This window comes from Balaenoptera physalus (genome assembly GCF_965194825.1).
Source record: "Balaenoptera physalus genome assembly, chromosome: 1".
Classification (NCBI taxonomy): domain Eukaryota; kingdom Metazoa; phylum Chordata; class Mammalia; order Artiodactyla; family Balaenopteridae; genus Balaenoptera; species Balaenoptera physalus.
In genome coordinates, this window is record NC_138882.1 from 98237198 (window position 1) to 98252326 (window position 15129).

At 45.6% G+C, this 15129-nt stretch overlaps 1 protein-coding gene and 1 pseudogene across 4 annotated transcripts in view; both read right to left on the reverse strand.

Annotated features, from left to right (window-relative positions):
- The window catches only part of LOC309645959 (proteasome subunit alpha type-3 pseudogene), a 452949-nt pseudogene that overhangs the window by 57764 nt on the left and 380056 nt on the right, over positions 1-15129 (reverse strand). The window lies entirely within an intron of this gene.
- Positions 11948-15129, reverse strand: part of RAP1A (RAP1A, member of RAS oncogene family) — a 76851-nt gene continuing 73669 nt past the window's right edge. For all 3 annotated transcript variants that reach the window (XM_082431789.1, XM_082431790.1, XM_082431791.1), the window contains exon 8: positions 11948-12642. The gene's annotated coding sequence lies outside the window, so the exon portion shown is untranslated. The remainder of the gene's footprint in view (positions 12643-15129) is intronic.

The window sequence follows — 15129 nt, forward strand, 5'->3', positions numbered from 1 at the left end:
TCGCCTCCTCCTGGCTGAACTCCCCTCTGCCTGATGGGGAGTGACAGCTGCAATTAGAGGCAAGACGCCTTCCTGCCCTCAGAGCATTTAATACCAAATTGTAGAGGAGAAAATAACAAGAAAGGCTCTTCCTGCATCCTGGACCCCTGGGGGCAGAGATGAAGGGAGGGGGCTTAGAGTGAACAGCCCCACAGCTCTAGCTGGGAAGTGATTAGGGTCACCCTCAAATTCCCATGCAGTCAAATGGTAGATGTGTAGTTCTTGGTGGCAGAAGCTACAAGAGGAAAGGTGCTTAATTTGTGTGTGTGTGTGTGTGTGTGTGTGTGTGTGTGTGTGTGTGTGCGCGCGTGCTGGCTATTTGCCAGGCAGAGTGCACATGTCTTTCAAACTTCAAAATGACCCTAGAAGGTATTGTTAATACCTGGTAATTCAGTGGAGGCTCTTAGGGGTCATATAAGCTGCCCATATGAGGTTACTAGCAAATGAAAGAACCAGGATTTGAAACAGAGGGATGTCTGGCTCCAAAGCCTGTTCTTTCCTCGTGTCTCCCCGGAGTTTACCAACCGAGCTAGCCCTTTCTGGAGGAGGAAGCCCCTGGCCATCCTTCCTGTCTCCCCACAGAAATCTGAAATCCATCCTGGGTGAAGGCCCACTGGCTGTGGCTGCCTTGGGTGGTGGAGGTGATGTGTGTGTGCGCACACGTGTAGAATGTGTGTGTGTGAAGATTCCACCTACTGAATTGCTGAGTCCGGAGAGGAGGGAGCCATGGGCTGCTGGGTGGGGGAGAAGCTATCCAGCAGTTATTCAAGAAGGCACCAGCTCCGAGTCAGGAATGATCCTACAGGAAACCAGGTCACCTCTTGGCCATTCATCTGTGACGCATCAGTTTTGTGGACCTGTCACTGCGATTCAGACCAACTGAACAAACCTTTCTGAACACTTCCCAGTGCCAGGCATCGTGATAGGAACTAAGAACAGAGCAATGACAAGGACCCAGTTCCTGACTCAAGGGGTCCAGTAGGAAGAAAGAAGAAACTCTTAACCCAAAGGTTAGCCAGCAGGGATCCAAGGGAATGAAAACTCACTGTACCTTGGGCCAGAACAAAACAATTAGTGACATATGCTGCCACAAAATTCACAGGTGTTGGGCACTGCCGTCTTCGTGCTCTTATTTCCTTCTTACCGCGTTCTGGAAATGGCTGCTGCTACTCCTATTTCACGTGGAGAGGCTCAGAGAAGTTTAGCAACTTGCCGGGGGTCCCAGTGCCAGAGCTGGGATTGAAATAGTTCCAGCTGACTTGCAGGCTTGCGCTTTTCACACCGCCCCACAAACTGTCCATATTTACTCCAAAGCCAAGTCAAGAGGAACAACAACAAAACCCATCCACCCCGCATTATCCACGCATGGAGAATAAATGGAATGCTGGCTGCCAGTGGCGGAATTTTGCTCGGGTCTTGACAGGGCTGCTGTAGTGCCCCGTCCCGTGCTTTGCTGATGAAAGATTAGGGCCGATTCATCTGTGTCCCCCCACCCCCATTATTTTTCCTTCTCCGTCCCCTTTTGGGCCCCTGCCGTCCCCTTTTGGGCCCCTGCCGGGAAAATGATGGGGACTGTATTTTACTGACGCTGAGGGGAGAGGTGAATGGGAATGCGTGGGGACTAAGTGATACAGGAATGTAAGGGTGGGGAGCCATGTGTGAGGGGAAGTAGTGGAAGGAAGCGGAGAGAAATTGACAGCTTAATGCTGCCCCTGGGGCTCATTTTATGGTTAATTAGGACATGCAAATAAGCTGGAAGCTCATTTAATACCCTCCCTGGCATGGGGTCCACCTCACACCTGGCCCACTTCCCTGGCAGGTACCGGGGTCCCCTGATTGGCTCAGGCATCTGCTCAGGACCCCACCTGCTTCTCTGTGGCCCTGAGACCAGAGTATGTCTGTAGATGATCCCTGGCCACAAGCAGGAGCTAGAAGAGTCCCTGTGGCCGGAGGGCCTGCCTAGTCCCCTTCCTTTCTCTTCCCATCCCTTCAGCCCTGGGACCCCTCTTTCCCAGAGGGTCCCTTTTCCTCATGCACTTCCGCTGCACCACCCCTCAGGTGGAGATCCGAACTCAAACTTGCCCCGAGGACCAGAGACCTGTCTCTGCCACGTGCCCCTGTTCCGCAGAGCCCTGTGGCAAGCGGGGCACCTCCATCTTTCCCGAGTCACAGCAACACTTCCTACAGGGCCTCCATAAAGCAGGAGCACAGCTTGTCTCTCGGCGGGTATCTGGCTTTCAGTGCCCGCCAGGTGCCTTCCCCAGCCAGGGCAGTCACGGCACTTCTGCCGGTACCCGGGCATGGGCACTGGATTCCAGAGTCAAACAGGATAGGAGACCCACTTGCCCGTCACTGTGTAAGCTTGAGTGGGTGGCTTAACCTCCCTGAGCCTCATTGTTCTTGGTGTGAAACGGCGAAAACGCAGGGCTGCTGTGAGATGGGAAGGACATGAGGCACCTCGGGCTCTAGAACCCAGCAGAAGCTCAGCATGTATCAGATGAGCGACCGTCACTTCAGGCGCGGACCAAGTGACCCAGGGCAAAAAACACTGAAAGATCAAAAACAGCTTTCTCAGAGCCTTGGTCTCCTCTTCTGGCCCTATTACCTCACAGAATTGTAACAAGGATCAGAGAAGACAATAAGTGTGAACATGTTTTTGTACATTGTAAAAATATTACCCGGATGGGCTATTTGCCAAACGGCAAACAATTTACACTTTTCCGTGGAAGGATATGTGTGTGCACGTGTGTAGGGGGCTGGGTACAGAGGGGCAGCAGCATAGGCTGAGCTCAGGAATGGTGCCCGAAGACCCCCCACTGCCTGAGGATGTGCTCTAGGGAGCACTTCCACCCCCGCCTGCACCCCGGCGCTCCCTCACAGTAAACCCTCAGGGCCCGCGCATTCCTGGCAAGGACTAGAGAGGTGGACGAGCCAAGTTCTGATGGTTTTGAGGAGTCAGGCCCCCATCTGCGCTGTCTCTGCTCTTTAAGGCCTTCGTTGCTAGTCCCTGCCAGGCCCCCCAGCTCTCCTCCCCTCCCTTCCCCAGCCACCTGTGGGGTTGATGGCCTAAAGGTGCTCGTGGCTGCCCTCAAAGAATCCACTCCCTCTGGACAGGGAGGGAGGGAGCTTCATGAATCCTGCCCGTCATGAGAGGCTCAGGCTGGTGCCCAGGGGAAGGGCGAAGGCCTAGAAGGGCCTAGCAGACCCTGGGGGTACAGAGCAGGGGCACAGGACCTCAGACTGCAGTCACCTCTTTCGTACTATTACTAGGATGTCCCCTGCTTCCCCTTTGCCTCCTCTACCCAACCCTTAAAACAAACAGGATGATGAAACCTCTTTCCTAGGTTCCCTCTGAGGTTGACAGAGGACTTATTTCCTGCTCCTCTCCCTGTGCCCTTCTATCAGTCCTGACACATCCCTCCACCCACCACCTCCCGGCCCCAGAGGTACAGCCCCGAATCCTAGCACGCGCGCACACACACACATGCACGCGAGGGCAGCACAATTCAGTCAGTCTTGCCCATGTCCCTAAAACAAAGTCTACATTCTTGTCCCCCACTGGAGCCCTCCTCTTTCTTCTCGCCCCTCTAAGTGTCCCCACCCCACACTCTCACCCACCTCGCTCTCTGAAAGCATCTTTGTGTTACTGGTCAGAGAGAGGCCTCCAAGGAACAAAGAGGGAGGGAGCCCTTCTCGGGCACCTATTCCTCAACACAGCACTTGGGGCAAAAATAATCTGGCAGGGAGCCATGACTGCACCTCACGCTCCGCCTTTTCCCTGCATCTTGGCCAGGCTGGGCCCTGGGTCGGGGAGGGAGCAGGACCTCTGACTCTCCACCAGGTCTCAGGCCACAGCCGCCGCGCTCCCGCTCCCTGGCTCCCACTCCGCTGAATCCATTCCCTGCACGCCCCTCTGGACCCATCCCTCAAGACAGCCGCCCTGTTCCGGGGACATAGGAATCACTGCCAAAAATGCCCTCCCGCGTGCTCTGCACCTCCGGCAGAAGCCCACCACGACCCAGCTCTGGGCTCTCCGCCCTGCCCCCTAGTTCCTCCCACTGGCCGGGGGGCGGGAGGAGGGTTCAGGCACAGCAGATGCCACCTGGTTTTCGGGGGAGGTGCCCCCATCCAAGGGAAGAATCAGGTTTTGTTTTCCTGTTTCCCCCGCTCTGCACATGTTACTCCCCTGGCTGCTTTCCCTTTCCTCCTGTGCCTCCCCCTCAGGCCCCTTCCTCACCTCCCCCTGCTGACCGGAGGCTGGAGCCCGCAGCTGCAAGGAAATGCTGCCTGGGCTCTGGGAGGACAGAGGAGGTGAAGGAAGTGTCTTGAAGATCCTGTGACTTCATCCTCATTTGGCCTGTCTTCCGTGGGTGTCTGGAGGCCCAGTCCTTCCCAACAGACCCCAGTGGACTTTCTCAGCCTTATTTCTGGGCACTTCCCACCCCCCGACTTGATGCTCCAGGGAGGTGAGCACTTTGATCCAAGCTTGGGGTTTTTATGCCTCTAGGTCTTGGCACTGCTGTTTCCCCACTGCCTCTGACTGGCTGACCTGTTACGCACCTCTCACTCTGCAGTTTAAAGGGCATCTCCTTTGCGAAGCCCTCCCCAGGGGCTTTATCTGTGCCTGTACCCAACCACAGGACTTACTTTGTAAGTCACCCTAGCAACTCCTCTCCCACCACTCCTGTATCTCCAGCACCACGGAGCACAGGGCTCTCGACGTGACCTCCGCTCCTCAGAGAGCCCTCTGCTGAGCCCGGCTCCTGCATCTCCTGCCTTAGGCAAGACCGGCAGTCAAGGCCCCTCAGCTGCCTCCCCAGGCCCACTTCTCACTCCACTCCTCAGTCCACTCCCCAGGAGAGGGGAGCTGGGGCCAACGTCACTTTCAAGAGAGTAAACTCCCCGTCCTGAGCCCCCTCCCCAAGCTGTTGTGTGGTGCCCTCTGTCCCTGGCCTGTTGCTTTGGCGTCTCCACCCTAGCTTTCCAGGCCAATTCTACTGTAACACGGGCTGTCTGAGGAGCCCTGGCCCTCCCCCTCCCCCCCAGCTCCCTGCCCCTGGCACGCTGTCATCCGGCTGCCCAGAGCTCAGGTCCTGCAGATGACCGCAGCCACTTCTCTTCCAGGCCTGCTCAATCCCAGTGGCTCCCTCTTTCCATCCTGGAGGACATCGCTTTTACCCCAGCCTCCAAGTTTTATCCCCTTCTACTTGCTCCCTCTCAACAGGTCGTCCTGACCTGGCTCATCTCCTTGTCCTTTCTGGCAACAACATCTGGCCCCAGACTTACCCTACCGCAGGAGTTTTTCTTAACCTGCTTTGCCAGGGATCCCCGCCCCTGCTGGGGACATCGAGTCTGCTAGATTCTCCTTCCCCCATTGTGACTGTGGAGGGTCAGGGTGGGGCAAGGGGGAAGGAAGTTGAGAGCTGGGGGCTCAGCGCCTTCCCTCCCTCCAGCCCCACTACTGGCCACACTCCAGACATTGTCTCCCAGCAAGGCAGCATGCACATCAGTCGTTTGTGTAGAAGCGGTGGGAAAGGGGAGGGTATCAGGCATAAGAAGTTTTCTAAAAGCAAGAAGCAGCCAACAGAGGTCCCTCCAGATGGTGTTTAAGTACAGCAACTGAAATCCCTGCATAGACTCTGCTCCTCAAGCAGAAGTGCCAAGGCTGGTAACTTCATCCCGGGCGGCCACCAAGTAGTCACTCAAAGCCTCCTACGTGCACTGCCTAGGGACGGGCCTAGGGAGCTTGCTCCTTATCACAGGGAGCACCGGGCAGACTGACTCAAGCAGGTGTTAGAGTCCCTGATCTGAGGTTCCAAGCATCTGTTCAAATAAGTCAATTTATATTCCAGAAAATAAGGGGTTAGGGGCTGTATCAGTGATTTCAAAGGCCCGAAGAATTCCAAAGCTCCTGGTCTTGGCTTTGGGACCCTACAGGGAACATAGGGATCAAATATCTTCTTTAAACTTCTCCATTAAATGTATCCCCTCCCAGGGAAGGCAGGCAGGGCCCAGTGCCTAGTCCCACAATTCCGAGTCCTACTCTCCATAATGGGAAGACTGCATGCTTAGCACCCCTTAACGCCGGTGGCTCCTTCAAACTCCCCAACCCACCCAACTAGAGAGATACTAGTGATGCAAAGGGCAAGGGAGACGGGGGCTACAGAAGTGTGGCTTGTGGCTTTGCTTTCACCCGCAAGGGAAGGCCTGAATGATGGGGTCTTGGTGGGAAAGTTGGCACCTACCCAACAGGAGTGGATTAAGAAAAAGAGCCTTCTTAATCAAAATGGTAGATCCCCAGGGAAAGGAAGGGTCTGAAGGGCCAGAGGGGCTGCTGTCTCCTGCTGTGAAGTAACAGTAAAGAAAGGAAAACTTGGGAGGGTGTGAAGGTCGGAACTAATTACCCACCCTGTAGGTACCTAAGGGTCTGAGGGGAGAATTATGTCAAGTGAAGCAGAGGAATACAGAGCAAAAAAAAAGACTTTTCTCTTCAATCCTCCCTAACATCTTTGAGCGCCAAAGTGTTAATGCTGCTTCCCTTCGAAATGGAGCTTTTGTTTGGGAATGATCACAACTATAAGCCTCAGAGATCATCGTCGTTAGAGAAAGAGGGAAAATGAAGTGCGATATGAAGCCTGGGAAGACCACTAGAATCCGTGGGGAGTAGGCCTTATAACCTCGTAATTGCCAATCCCCTTCACTTCTGAAATCCCCCCATCCCTGTCCTCTCCAAGTCTCACCCAGATGATGCTATGCGCTTGTTATTTGCTTAGCTCAACCTACTAGCTGCTGACTTCTTGTTACAAGGCCTGTCATGATACGGCTCCAGCTTCTTCTCTCCACATAAATACCAACTGAAACTAGATCACTCCTGGTTCCTGTTTTCTGCACTTGCTTCTTCCTGCAATCTGCCTGTAACACCTGTTGAAAATTCCACCCTTTAAAGCCTGGTTCAACTCCCCTCTCTGGAAGCATTTCACATCTCCCAGAACAGAAAGCATCTGTCTCTTCTGTCTCATGCTACTCTGCTTAAAACTTCTTTATGGTACCTTTTATTAGTTCTTTGTAACCTACCAGTTTCTATACCACATACTGTTTGCCTTCTGCCACTATACCCAGCCATGCTCCTATCTGGGTCAGCTTCTTCCCTTACATGCCTCCTCAGTGGACCACTCCTATTAGCACACAAACACGCACTGTTTCATCCAGCTCAACAGGAATCCACGCCTGACATCGCCACTGTCTTTCTTTCCATTTTCTCCTACACCTACTCCAGACACTGTCCCCTACCACTCCACTGACAGCCCATCAAGGTCACCAGTGACCTCCGTGTTCTCCTTTGCTAATTCTTCTTCATCTCCCAACCTCATGACAGGATCCTTGGATCGCTTCTGTCTATACTCGACCCTAGTGATCCTATTCAGCTTCATGCTCTTAAATATTAAATGTAAGTCTCCTGTCCAGACCTCTTCCTCTGAATTCCAGACTCATATCCAACCACCTATTGTACAACTCTAGAATGCGACACACTTCTCACACTTAGTATGTTCATAATCGAACTCCTGACCCCCTCCCTCTTCCCCTTCCAAACCGGCTCCTTCATAATCTTCACTACCTTACTGGCCAAAAATCTTGGAGTCATCTTTGACTCTCTCTCTCACACACACACACACACTCTCTCTCTCACACACACACACACACACACACACACACACACACACACTCTCTCTCTCTCTCCATGTGTCAGCATTTCCTGTTGGCTCCACTTTCATACTTGATTATTCAGTATCCTAACTGGTCTCTGCTTCCATCCTGGGCCCTCTATAGGCTATTCTCAAATAGTATTCCTTATGGTAGGCCGAGTCAGACCATATTTTATCCTCTGCCGAAAGCTCTTTCATGGATTCCACTCAGTAAATGTGGAAGGAAATGTGTCCTCCCCCATCCCACTACCTCTCTGTTATCTCCTGTTACTCTCCTCCTTGCTCCCTCTGCTCCAGCCACATTGGCCTCCTTGCCGATCCTGCAACGCACCAGGCATATGTCCACCTTATGGCATCTGCAGACCCTTCCCACTGCATGGAAGGCTGTGCTTTCCCCCAGGCAGGTGTATGGGCTACATATTTCAAATATTTATGCAAGAGCAACTTCAGTGAAACCTAAACCTGTGACCCACTACCACCACATTCCCTCTGCCCAGCACTCCTGCCCCTTTACACTGCTTAACTCTTCTCCATAGTACTCATCACACACACACACACACACACACACACACACACACACACACAGCTTTTGCCACCTGCCAGAAACTCCACAAGGGAAGCGATGAAGGGATTTTGGTTTGTATTATTCCCTGATATAGCCCCAACATGCAGATCAGCACCTGGCATACAGTAGAGGCACAATAAATATTTGCTGGTAGGTCTGTAAGGATCATGCCTTGTTCTGCTTTGTAAGCCCTACAAGAACTTTTACATGGTTAAAAGTAGGCACAAGAAGTTGCATTTGGTTAAGCTTAAAAAAATGCATTGAAAACAAGAGCTCAAAATAAGAGTCACATCACTGCTTAAAATGGGAAGGTTTATTAAGGTTTTTCCTCAAAACGAACAGCCAAGCCCATGCTTCTTAAGAGAAGCAATTAGCAGGAAATGTATGTCACACCTTGGGCCCAGAACCACAGGAAGCTTCTTAACAAGCCAAAGAACTTGCATCCCCAATTCACTTTTAAAGCTCTTGCTGATGTCTGCAAAACAGAATCCATGTTGCCTCCCAGAAAACAGAACTAGGCACCCAGTTCAAAGTCTCCAGCTGTTCTCAACAAGAATATTTAAGCAAGATATGGCATTAAATAAGTGCACTACACATTCAACACATTCAACAAACCCAAGATGAAGTCAGAGTAAGAAAAATCCATGTTCAATGCAATGTCTATGCTACATTTTTAAGAATAACTTGCATTTTTTTACATTTTTGGGGAATAGAAATGCTAAAAGCTGGGTGGTTAGAATGCCTCAAAGCTCACATTCATTTCCTTCCCGGCAAGATGGGCTCTTTCCAGATCCTGGACATGCACCCAAACCACTCTGCCCTTTTAAGTTTGGAGCTGAGTCAAGAGGGGCTATTTTAACACACATTTAAGTAGCACCTTAAATAAGTACAAGACCCAAATAAAACAAAATAATTTTACAAGTTATTTTCCTCCTCCGAATACCTGACAATTTCTTCACTTTGGTTTCACTACACACATATTTATGAGTGTATTTTACGCCCTCTAACATTCTACTATGATTGCTTACAAAGGAAAATACTGAGGTAATCTTTGTATCTTTCTGTCCCTCAGTCCTGAAAACAAAAATCGGATACATGAACTGACAAATATATGTGTACCTGTGAAGATAATGAGGCAAAATATTTGAAATTGGGCAGGTCCAGAAAATGCAGGATGTTCATATGCGGAGAAAAACAGCATCAGACCAAGTAACCTATTTTAATAAAGTTGGTAATAAAGATCAGTATCTTCCCAAGGATTAACTTTTTCCAAGTACATTCTAACTCCAAAGACGCACACTGTTTCACCAAGGAGTAAAAGGCAGCCAGCTATGATGGCAAAACAAGCTGCCAAATACAGGTTAGTTCAAAGTTGTAGGGGAAGAGAAAAAAACACCAATATCCATCTCTCTCTAAACATTCCTAAGAGAATGTGCCCTGTGGCCACAGTTCAATGAATTACAATGCTATTCATATCTCTGACGAATTTCTTATATCTTCTCTGCCCAATTAAATTGCAAACTCTTGAGGGAAGGCCTTCACACCTCTTTGTGAGGCACACAGTATTTATAGAATAGATGGCTTGAATATATACTTTTAATTCAATGGTAGAAGTGTTAACTGATACTGAAGCTCCCCCTGGTGGAGGGTAAAATTATAGATTATGTATTAACTTAGTTTCTAGAACTAAGATTGTTTGGGGACACTATTAAGCCATTGAAGTTGTTCGTATTCTAGTGGAAAAAAGCAAACTATCGACTGTGACATCAAGCCTCCTTTAAATTAGATATTACTCATATAACCAAAGTTAATATACTTTAAATAGCCATAAATACTAATATGGTGTCAGTTCTTGAATATTCACCATATGAGATTCATATAATAACCTTGAGGATTTTTTGATTTTTCTGCTATAAAAATACATCGTATATTTTCAGGCACCCTCCCCTCTGGAACCAAGACTAAGGACTTCACATAGGGACAATATAAAAAGCACACCTATCTCACTTTCTGACAGGATACCTTTCCACCTTGCTCAGCAATGGCAGACTTCTTTGAGATAGCAATGCATGTCTCTGATTTCAGCTGGTCCTGCTCTGCACACTACTGTGTGCCACAAGGGCATTTTTCTTCACAGTTCTACCTTTATCCCAAGTAGACTGTGTAAGACGTAACAAAGAAATCCAGTACCTGTCATCTTTTCCTACCATGTCCTAAAACAGAGGACATCGAGTTTATGCTACTAGTCAAGCAGACTGTAACTTGGGAGTTATTCTTATTTAAAATAATTCCTACTTAATCTGGAAAATAACGACACAATCTATGTAACAGGTAATATTTAGAAATGTTTGCTCGCTTATGAGATGTTTATCTATGATTTTAAGTCCAAAGGAATGTTTGAGAGGTGAGTTTCAAAGCAGAATGACTTTAGAGGACCTTAAAATATGCTACACTGACCTGGAGAGACTGGCCCTAATGCTTCACTTATTATTATTTTTAAAAATTTATTGCATTTATGAGATTTTTGGCCCCTCAGTCCCAGACATATGTATAACTGAATCAGTAGAAGGTAAGTATTAGATAACTAAGTTTATTAGAAACTTAAAAGAATACAATTTCCAAATTTTTTTTTTTTTACAATATTTTAACATTTTCTCAGGTTGGTCAGAGCTTACATTTGAAATCTGATCTTTAAATTTCAATTTAGTAACTGATGGGGCTGACCACACTCCTAGGAAGTCTCAACAAGGCATGAACACTACTTCACACCTAGTTGCAACGAGACAGCATCTAGATCCCTGAGCAATGATTTAGACTTTCTAGGACTGGTCTCCTCCTCAACATTCAGGGACAAGGCACAGGGTTTCCTAAGCTTGTTTCTTTCCCTCTCTAGCACTTAAGTGGCTAACAAGCTGTTTTGCTCTACCTCTATGGTGTACATAAGTCATATCACCCTAGGTCCATGTCCTACTTAAGCCCCACTTTTTGTAAAATATAGAAAAAAAAAACTGGGAAGGAAAGGAAAAGCACCACTATATAGCCAGCTAAAAATTTAACTTAGCAATCTTTTCCATATGACTACCACTATACTACTTCATATACAGTTGAAGAAAAAGCAACTGACACATCCTTTATATGCTTTTTCACTTTTACCCACTTCTCTTAGATTCTTCGATCTATTATAAAGCAAACTTGAAAATATTTACATAACATTTCATTGGTGGACTTATACTCAACAAATTAACAATGGCAAAATGATTCCCTTGAAATTACAACCTGTGGAAGATTTGAAGTAGTAAAAGTTAAACCCTGATACAGTATTAAACTTATCTTTTTACATATAAAAATAATACACAGTGGGATATTTTATTCAATAAGATACAATCTTTAAGATCAAGAGAGAATATACAAAACTATTGTATGTAGTCTGATGTATTTTACTGTATAATAGGAATAAATATATATAGAACAGAAAGTGCGAGGTCTGTTTGTAGAGAAATCACCATTTACTTAGGGGTTTAAAGCCAAGTGTTCTGCAGGTACCAGCCAGGAAGGAGCTACTGCTGCATTTAAAACAACGTGATCATTATAAAATAAAGGCCTTAAATCTATAAACAATAACAAAAACACACAAACCAAATGAAAATGTACTAAAATTTAATCATCCATAAAAGCTGTAATTTAATCTGACAGTAAAACACAAGAAGCAATATTAGAGTTGGTTTAGTATATTATATATTTTAGCTTTGAAAGCCATAGAAATCAGTTATCCCAGTTTTTTTTCTCTATAAAAGACCCATTTTTCCAAAGCATTATGCACAAACAATTTTAATTAGAATATAATGACAGAATGATATTTCATAATTTTTTAAATATAAAATGAAGTCAATGACTCAAAAAAGTTATCTGCTGCAATGAGTCTGAGGGGAAATTTTCATAATCTATATCATTACAGATATAAAGTATAATGGTTCAACTTTTTAGTGCTTGACAGGGAGGAAACATGATAAAAAGGTCAATATGAAATCATTTGATTATAGTAGCAATATCTAACATTTGAAATGCATCCATGCTCTTTTGTATAATCATATTAGAGTCAAGTATATTTATTTTCACATCTGTTATAACTGCTATTGCAAAGGAGAAATACTATTGTCTTATTTTCCAAGAGATATACACAGAGCAATTCTTTTCTCCAGGGAACTTGTGCAAACCAATATAAGATCTAAATTCTTCACATAATATATAAAACAGGAGAAGCCTCTTCAGATTTATTTTTTGAAGTCTGGAATGCTGGCACTTTCCAATTAGGCAACAGTTCTTCATTCCTGTAATCTAGAACATTGAATAGATACAGATATATATATACTGATATATATGGTTAACCTTTATGTCAGAAGATGATAGTAAATAAGTAGATATCTAACAATACAGAGAGAAATAATGATTTTGGCTGACCATTATTAGATAACTAAATTATATTAAACATATAGTAACAAGGCTATTTTAAACTCCCTTTAAAAATGTTTAAAAAATAGTTTTATTGTACTTAGTGTTTCATATGTATCTGGCAGTCCTGTCAGTAAAGAGGAAAACAGTGATTATTTCATTTCTACCCCATTATCATCTTATTTTTAGAGGTTCCTTTTCCACTAAGGAAACAACTCATGCCTGCATCAACTTCCCAATGGAAATTCTTTATTCAACCATTTTATGATTATTTATATTAGAGTTACCTATTCCAATTCAGGCTAGGACAAGAAGAAATGATACAGAAAGAGCTGATGCCCATTTTCAAGGGCAGAAGACTCAAAGTTAGGTTTACTGCTCAGCAGAAAAGAATTAGGTTCAAGGAGTAATTTCCTGAAGATGAATTTCTTTCCTCAGTTTTCAAAAGTAGGACATATTAGAAAGAGACTAACATGTTTCAGTATGATTTTGCCTAACGGCTAAGGTTAGGTAAGCTGCCCTTAAGGTTCACATACTCTTACTAAAAACATTTATAGTTGCTATTTAAATTTATTCCATATCTCAGTACTTTTTAAATGGGATCAACATGGCACTTCAAGTCTATAATCACAGCAAAATGCTCTGCAAAGTATTCTGATTACTAAGTGACCTATTATTTGGTATTATCAAATATGCACAGAGATCTCAGGTAACATTAAATATATTGTAAGCTGAATTACCTATCAGAGCCTAAGAATTTATGCAACCAGGATGAAAGTCTTATTTCTAGATTTAGGTCAAGATTTCTCTCCTCTAAGGTAAAACTCATAGCAGTACACTGTAGGGTGTACGTGAATGAATTTTCCCAATAGGCCAGGAGATGGCACCTCTTCCTTTAAACATAAGCTAAAAGGACATTTTCTGAGAACTGGAAATTAAACGAGGGTCAGCTAAGATAATGATAAAAATGAGCCAGTCGGGCTTCCCTGGTGGTGCAGTGGTTAAGAATCCGCCTGCCAATGTAGGGGACACGGGTTTGAGCCCTGGTCCGGGAAGATCCCACATGCCGTGGAGCAACAAAGCCCGTGAGCCACAACTACTGAGCCCGCACTCTAGAGCCTGCAAGCCACAACTACTGAGCCCATGTGCCACAACTACTGAAGCCCACGCGCCTAGAGCCCATGCTCCACAACAAGAGAAGCCACTGCAATAAGAAGCCTGCACACCGCAACGAAGAGTAGCCCCCGCTTGCCGCAACTAGAGAAAGCCGTGCACAGCAACAAAGAACCAAAGCAGCCAAAAATAAAAAAAAATTAAAAAAAAAGAGCCAGACAACTAACTATAGAAGAGTTAAATACATTTCAGAACAGGAACTGGAGTTCTCAGTTTTTCTACCTTTGTACCCTTACCTAAACAAACACAAATACCATCAACTTTAACAATAATCATCTTCAAGGAGCTGATGATTTATAGTTACTGACTCAAGATTTCACTAAAAGCCTAAGCAAGCATTTGGCCAGAAGTTGTTTTTCCGAAATCTCACTACCAGAGGCAATCTGTGACCTTTACTCCTTTCTGTCTGTTTTCCCTCTACTTCATTTCAAAAAGGGGTACAATTACTCAGTTGTTTCCCCTAAGAGAGATTCATTCATATCTCTAAGGAAGCACATATTAGTTAATTTGGTGCTCTAGAAGATGTAATCTACTAAACAGACCCAAGAGACTTACAAGAGTTTTAGCACAACCAACTTTCCTCTAAGGGGACCCAGTTTAGTAACAGTCCCATAATTAGCATCAAATTACATCATAAATCCACTCCATGAAAGTATTCTTTTATGGTAATGTTTATAGAGTTGATGAACATAAGTAGAAAATGTTCAGGGGATTTAAATATATAATTAAAGGAAAACAAACAAATGGTCCCACACAGCCTGGTTGCTTACGTGATAGGCAGCTTCAATGTGGCCACTAATTTCTCTCCAATGGGTTCACTTAATGAAAACTTAAGTGGTACTTAAAGTCGACTACTACCTACAGACCTACAGAAGAAACATGTGAAAGAAGTCAACCCACACCTGAGAGGAAATGACTTTTAAAACTACACTGACATACCACCACACATCCAGCAGAATGGCTCAAGTTACAAAGACTGACAATACTAAATTTGGGGAGGATGTGGAACTCGTAAACTGCTAGTTGATGTGTAAACTGGTACAACTACTTGGAAAAATTTCTTAGCAGTATCCACCAAAGCTACCACATATATAGTGTACAGTCTGGCCATTTCATTCACACACACACATACACACACCGAACAGAAATGCATGCACATGTGCATAAAGACTTGTACAAGATGGTGCACAGGAGCTTCAT